The sequence below is a fragment of the Macrotis lagotis genome, chromosome 1 (assembly GCF_037893015.1).
Source record: "Macrotis lagotis isolate mMagLag1 chromosome 1, bilby.v1.9.chrom.fasta, whole genome shotgun sequence".
Taxonomy (NCBI): domain Eukaryota; kingdom Metazoa; phylum Chordata; class Mammalia; order Peramelemorphia; family Peramelidae; genus Macrotis; species Macrotis lagotis.
In genome coordinates this window covers 742,503,365-742,510,725 of record NC_133658.1, presented here as the reverse complement: position 1 = coordinate 742,510,725, position 7,361 = coordinate 742,503,365, and positions in this window count along the sequence as shown.

Below are 7,361 nucleotides of genomic sequence, written 5' to 3'. Positions count from 1 at the left end.
AGCCACTCTGAATTTTTGTAAAATTGGTGTTGGGAGGGGGAAAGATTGAAGAGGTAATGATCCCCAAGGTCCTTTCACAGGTGTGACATTTTATAGCTATTGAATTCAATAAAGTTAGTGCCTAATAGATACAAAGATGTCATTTTTTTTAAGTTTCTCTATGATCCCATTTGGAGTTTTCTTGGAAAAAATATTAGAGAGGTTTGCCATTTCCTTCTCCAGCTCATTTTATAGATGAGGAACTGAGGCAAACAGGGTCAAGGGACTTACTCAAGGTCACATAGCTAGTGTCTGAGACTAGATTAAAATTCAGGAAGATGAATCTTCTTGACTCTTCCGTCCACTGACCCACCTAGTTGCTTCACAAAGAATTGTTCTAGGTACTAAATGATCATCTCTGCCATCTAGTGGGGGAGGGGGGAAGGTTATGAGACTTGTACATAAGACTTGTACTTATGTACAGTTGAACATAACTGCAATACATATTGTAATTAAGTTAAGTGATTAGGATAGAAGCAAAGTATAAGGACAGATTAGAAAAAGATTGAAAACTTCTATGGAATATGTAGAGAAAGGGGCATATCTGGGGGCTGAGAAAATATGATGATAATCACATTTACTATTATTCTATACTTGCCCTTTCCAACTCAAAAGGTTGATATGAGGAGAAAATAACAAGGAAAGTTTCTTCAAAAGTTAAAATACTATAAAATGTAATTATGGTTATTTCTGCTCTTCTTTTCATTTTTCTTTCTGGTCCATTGATCTAATTTGATTTGTGTTAACTTATACTACGCATCACCATGTTGCCACATCAATTTTCATGAAGTGATTTTTAGCATTTATTATGGAGATTTTGACAATTTTGAGTCTTCATTAACACCTGAAAAATCTCTCTTCAGAAGTTCCCTCTTACCCCTATCTAATCGTTCCTCCTAACTCTCAGTAAATTATTCACTCTTCTCACTGAAATTGACTAAAAACAAACGGTTTTCAATGGAAAACTGATGAATTCAAATATGACTTCAGAAACTTAGAAGCTGTGTGACCCTGGGCAAGTCACTTAACCTTATTGTCTCCCAAAAAGCAAATTAAAAAGTTATTTATTCTAGTTTATAGAATATAGGCTTCTAGGCATTAACCTCTCCAGGACAAAGGGATGTCATATAACATCTAAGAAGTATAGACCACCTCCCCCTTTAAAGGTAGAGAGGAGATAAAAGGATAGAAATAGAATTCCAAAGGATTGGGAGGAGCCCCTGAGCTTCTGGTATGAGCACAGTGAGATAATGAATTAAGTCCTAGAACTGGAGTCACAAAGACCTGGATTGGAATTCCACACTCCTCTCTCCCCCTTATATTTACTAGCTATGGCAAATCCACTTAACTTCTCTGCCTCAGTTTCCTCATTTGTACTATGGTGTCAATAACACATTAAAGGCCTACTTGTTACACATCTATTCTGGTCTTCATACAATTTGTCCTCCATATATGTCATTTCATCTCCTACCTTTGGGTTTTCCATGGCCATTCCCTAAACTCAGAGCATTCTTTCCTCACCTATTCACCCTACTAATTCCACCAGCTGCTAGTTCTTCCCAACCTTGCCCCCCAAATTAACATTTATTTTGCATATAATTATATGTGTACATGTTGTGTCCCTAAATAGAATGTCTTTTGTGGGCAAAGACTTTTTGTTTTTTTCCTATCTTTGTATTTGTCTGAACAGGAAAAAGGGTAGTGGGTACTAAGTTATAACCTTTCTGAAGGTCCAACGAAAGAACTTACAACATTTGATCTTAGAGGTAATAGGGAGTCACTGGAGTTTATTGAGAAGGGAAGTGGCCTAGTCAGACCTGTGCTTTAGAAACGTCACTCTGGCATATCATAATTACTATTATCACTAGCATCAACCAGGCTCAATGATACCACAGACTGAGTACCTCTGAAGCCCTTCTTTAAGTAACCCTAAATTAACAAACTGAGGGGTTTGCCAGATGTGATTTCCCAGAGTCATCATTCTAATTATGCATTTGTTCTTGTTGTTCCTTCATCTCAGTGGTGTTCAACTCTTGATGACACCATTTGAGGTTTTCTTGGCAAAGATATTGAGTGATTTGCCATTTTCTTCTCCAGCTCATATTTTACAGTTGAATCTTCCTGACTCCAGGCACCACCTAATGACCCAATTGTTCATTACAAATGTATAACATTTGCTCCCATTACTAACACCTAGATCAGGGCAATGTGGTCAGTATAAAATGTCACAGCCAAGGTTCCAATAATGTGCATGGAACCTCTGAAGGACTATCAATCAATAGGCAAGAATTTATTAAACACTTACAATGTTTCAAGCATATCCTAAGTGCTAGGGGGAAAAAAAGATAAAAACAGTCCTGATTTTCAAGGAGGTGCCATTCTTATGAAGAAGACAACATATAGATGAGTATTCACACTGAAGGGCACTGGATTAAATAGTGTTAATTAGTGATGGCAGGACCAACACAAGAAAGTAGATAGAAAATAGCCTAGGAGTCAGATAGACCTGGGTTAAAGTCCTTCCAGGAACTCTAGGAGGCTATAAGCTACAGTTGAATAGCTGGTCCTTACTGATAATCACAGAATCAGACAAAAACAAACAAACAAAAAAAAAAGGTTGTAAGAGTGGATGAAGACTGGTGACTTTGGGGACCTGTAATGGAGTTTTTACCCTAAGTACAAGCATACCTACTTTACCTTGAGCAAGACTCTAGAAGCAAAACGCATCCAGGGTGTGAATCCCTCTGTGGGATATGAGCCTTTTCCTCCACAGGTCTGCTCATACATTTTCCAGGATCCAGGTACATATGTATTCCAGGACAATGGACTGCCTGAAAGCATTCTCATGATGTTGGTGAAAAAGGAAGGTATGGCCTGTGACCCTGGTGCATCCTCCATACAAACCTCCTCCCATATCAATTAGCCAGATGTGAGATTCTTAAACATTAACCACAGCACTAAGTTCCTAAATGGACAACAATTACAGGTATGTAATTGAAGAATGGTCAAGTAGACCACAGACAAGTTTCTAGGGTTTTTGAGACTGGGTTTCCTTACCTATCTCCTTCAAACTGAAAGTACAATGGCCCCTCATGAACCCAGTCATTACTGATTAATGTAGATTTTCTAATCTGTTTCTTTTCTAGAGTGGGATGGTTTTCCCCTTATGTAATTTGGTGGTTCCCTGCCTCCAAAGTCTCATCATATTGATGCCAGACTTGGTGGAGAAATCCCCCAAACTAAAACAAGCCATTAATATAATATTTCTCACCTGTCAAACTGGCTATGAGCCAGGCTATATTCCCTGCCAGTGAGATGACTAAGGTTGTTGAATTGTTTCAGTTTAGGAGTTCAGATCAGATGTCTCCAGTAAGTCTGGTATCAATATGATGAGACTTTGGAGGCAGAGGACTACCAGATTACATAACAAGGGACAAATCATTTCATTCTAGAAAAGAGATTGGGTGATCTCAAGTTCTCCTGAAGTATGGGTAGATCCCCCAACTTTCATCCTCTCCAGAGTCAAGTCTTATACTACATTTGTGCCACACATACTATCTTTTCCTTCACCCGTATCTCATATGAAGTCCCCTCTATGTGCACCATTGATCCCATCTCCTCTAGTGTTTTTAGCAGATTTCCATCATTATTTAATTTGAGAATAAATTTTAAGAAATAAAATAAGCATTTCCATAACAATAGAATAGAAAAAATATTATTGCACATGAAACTGCAGATTTATTATGTACAACTTGCCATTACCTTTAAATATATAATAGTTAACATGTAATTTTCTTTTTTGCCTTTTCTTTCCTCCCCAACTCTATTCTAGTAATGGTTACCTTTGATGTTTTATCCTTCATTCTCAAAGAAGACCATGACACCAGAGAGGTGATGCCATGACAAGAAATTGATTTTTATTTGAGTGGGGGGGGGGGGGGCCTGTGCTAAGTCACCAGCCTCACTTTCTCCTTCAGAGCCATCTGGGTCCAATGGCCATGGAAGTGAGGCCATCAGGGTAAAGTGACTTGTCCATGGTCACACACAATGATCAAGGAAAACTGCTCTGATATTCAAGAATTAGAGGGTAAAATAGGAATTGAAAGAATTCACTGATCACTTTCTGAAAGAGATGCCGAAATGAAAGCTCGAAGGAATATTATAGCCATATTCCAGAGCTCCCTAGCCAAGAAGAAAATACTGCAAGCAGCTAGAAAGAAGAAATTCAGATATCATGGAACCATAGTCAGGATAACACAGGCTTTAGCAGTTTCTATATTAAAGGACTGGAGGGCTTAGAAAATAATATTCTAGAGTGCAAAAGAACAAGTATAGCAACCAAGAATGACCTATCCAGGAAATCATTAGGGTGGGAGGGATGGATCTTTAATGAAATAGAGAACTTTCAAGTATTCCTGATGGAAGACCAGAACTACATAGAAAATTTCAAATAGAAGACTCAAAAGAAACATAAAAAAGGAAAATAGGAAAGAGAAATCATAAGGGATTCCATAAGCTTAAACTTTACATTCATACAGAGGAAAAAGACATTTGTAACTCCTGAAAAACTTTCTCATTATTAGAGCAATTAGGAAGAATATACATAGAAAGCACAGACATGAGTTGAATGATGAGATCAATATCTAAAAATAAAATAAAATTAAAGGGTGAGAATGAAAAATGCACTGGGAGAAGGGGAAAGGGAGGGGTAGAATGAGAAAAAATATATGACATAAAAGAGACTTATGGAGGGGAAGATAGAAGGGGATAGGGAAGTTCATGAACCTTCAGCAAAGTATGAAAGAAAGGGAAGAAGAGGAGGGGGCTCATAGAAGGAGTTCATATTAGTAGAGATATGTATGTATTCTTGCTCATTAAATGAAGATTTGTTGGCTATTCAGTGAACCCTGAACTGGGACAATCTGTGGCTCTGGAGGTGGTTGTAAAAGGCTTTTCTGATAAAGAAGTACGCAGATTTTTTTTTTTTTTAGATTTTTGCAAGGCAATGGAGTTAAGTGGCTTGCCCAAGGCCACACAGCTAGGTAATTATTAAGTGTCTGAAATCGGATTTGAACTCAGGTACTCCTGACTCCAGGGCCAGTGCTCTATCTACTGCGCCACCTAGCTGCCCCAAAGTATGCAGATTTCTAAGAATAAATAATGAAAATTTACCCAGGAAATTACGAAACTGGGTCTCTTCTAACCGGTCATTCCTGAGATAAGTTTTTCTTATAAAAGGTCTGAGTTTCCAAAAATAAACCAGTAGATTTGTATCACGACCTTGCTTGTACATTTCTATTCGACCTTACTCTCGTTCAATGTTTGGACACACACACACCAGAGCTATTATGGGTGATATTTGAGCATAGTTCCAGATTTCTCTTTGGAATGGATGGATCAATTCACAACTCCACCAATGGTGAATTAATGTCCCAGTCCTCCCACATCCTCTCCAACAATGATCATTTTCTTTTTTTCTCATCTTAGCCAATCTAATAGGTATAAGGTGGTAACTCATTGTTTTAATTTGCATTTCTCTAATCAATGATGATTTGAAGCGTTTTTTTATATGACTCCATTCAGCTCTAATTTCTTCATCTGAAAACTGCCTGTTCATATTCCTTGACCATTTATAAATTGGGGAATGGCTTGTAATCTAAATGTTTTAATGATTTTAAGAGAAGAAATGAAGTAGAGGTAAAGAACACATTAGATGAGAGAAAGGGAAAGGAAAGCTGGGGAAATTATCTCACATAGTTGGTGTGCTTAAATATAAATCTAAACAAACAATGAGGAAGGTATTAAGGGGGTGATATATACTTGAACCTCACTCTCATCAGATCTGGTCAAAGAAAGGAAGAATACACTCAAAATTTGATAGAAATTCATTTTTTTTCCCAAGAAAAGGAAGATAAGGAGAAAAGGAAAAAGAAGAATAAAAAAGAGGGAGGGATTAGTCTTAAGAAAACAAACCCTAACCAAAGATGGTAAATTTCATAAAGAGGCTTTTTTAAAAAAAAAATCTATTATTGGACTCTGGAAAAAAAAAAGAATCAAGGGAACAGATGCAGATTAAATCAAACACAGACCACTGGGGCTAAGTTCTCTCCTATTTTGTTTTCACCACTCTCTATTTTAGAAAGATTAGGCAGGAATAAAAGAAAAGGGAAAGCATGAAAGAATGTAACAGTGATACATAGATAATTAATAATTGCAACTGTGAAGGGGATGAACTCATCAACAAAACTGAAAAGTACGGAAGAATATATTAAAAACAAGAACCCACAAGAAACACATTTGACACAGAAGGATGCATAAAAAGTTAAAATCTGCTATGGTTCAGCTGAAGTAATAAATAGTTTGTGTGAACTCACACAAACAACTTAATTTTAAAAAGAAAAATGCAGAAACTACCTTTTACAAAAAGGTATCATAATTAGTATCAATATTATATATATATATACATATATATATATACATATATATTCTCCAAATGACATAGCACCTAAATTCTTCAAAGAAACATAAGTGAGTCACAGGGAAAAATAAACAGTAAAATATAATAGTTGGGGAACTCAATTTATCCTATCTTAGACCTATCAATCAAAAATTAGAAAAAATAAATCAAAAACATGAAAAGAATTTTTAAAAAGTTAAACAATGGCCTTTTGGAGATTGTTGAATGGTAATAGAAAGAAACAATTATTTCTCAACAAAGCACGACACTTTTACAAAAATTGACCATGATTACAGTATAAAAACTTCATAGAGAAAAGTAGGAAAGTAGATTTATTCAATGCATCTTTTATGAACCATAATGAAATAATAATTATATTCAATGAAATGGTTGCTGAGGAAATGATTAAAAATAAAATAGAAACAGCAACTCAATTCTAAAAAATAGAACAAATTATAGAAACAATCAAATAATTCCCTTAAAGATAATAATAAAAAGAGACAATTTACTAAAAATTTGCAAATGTAAACAATATAGTTCTTAAAGACAAAGTGTTCTCTAAATACATTAATCAACAAAAGAGAAAGAGAACATCAACAAATTGAAAAATGTAACAAAAAACTAGAAAATCAACAAATTAAAGACCCTCAATCACCAAAAAAGAAATTCTGAAAATCAAAAAAGAAACTAAAAAACTAAATGCAAAAATTGAATTAAATAAGACTCTGATGAAACACTTATTTCTAAAATTTTTTAAAAATTAATCTTTAGCTAATTTTATTTTTTAGTGTAGAAAAGCAAATAACAATATTATAAAATAAAAAAGCAAATTCTCAACCAATGAAAAAAGAAATAAAAGGCATTA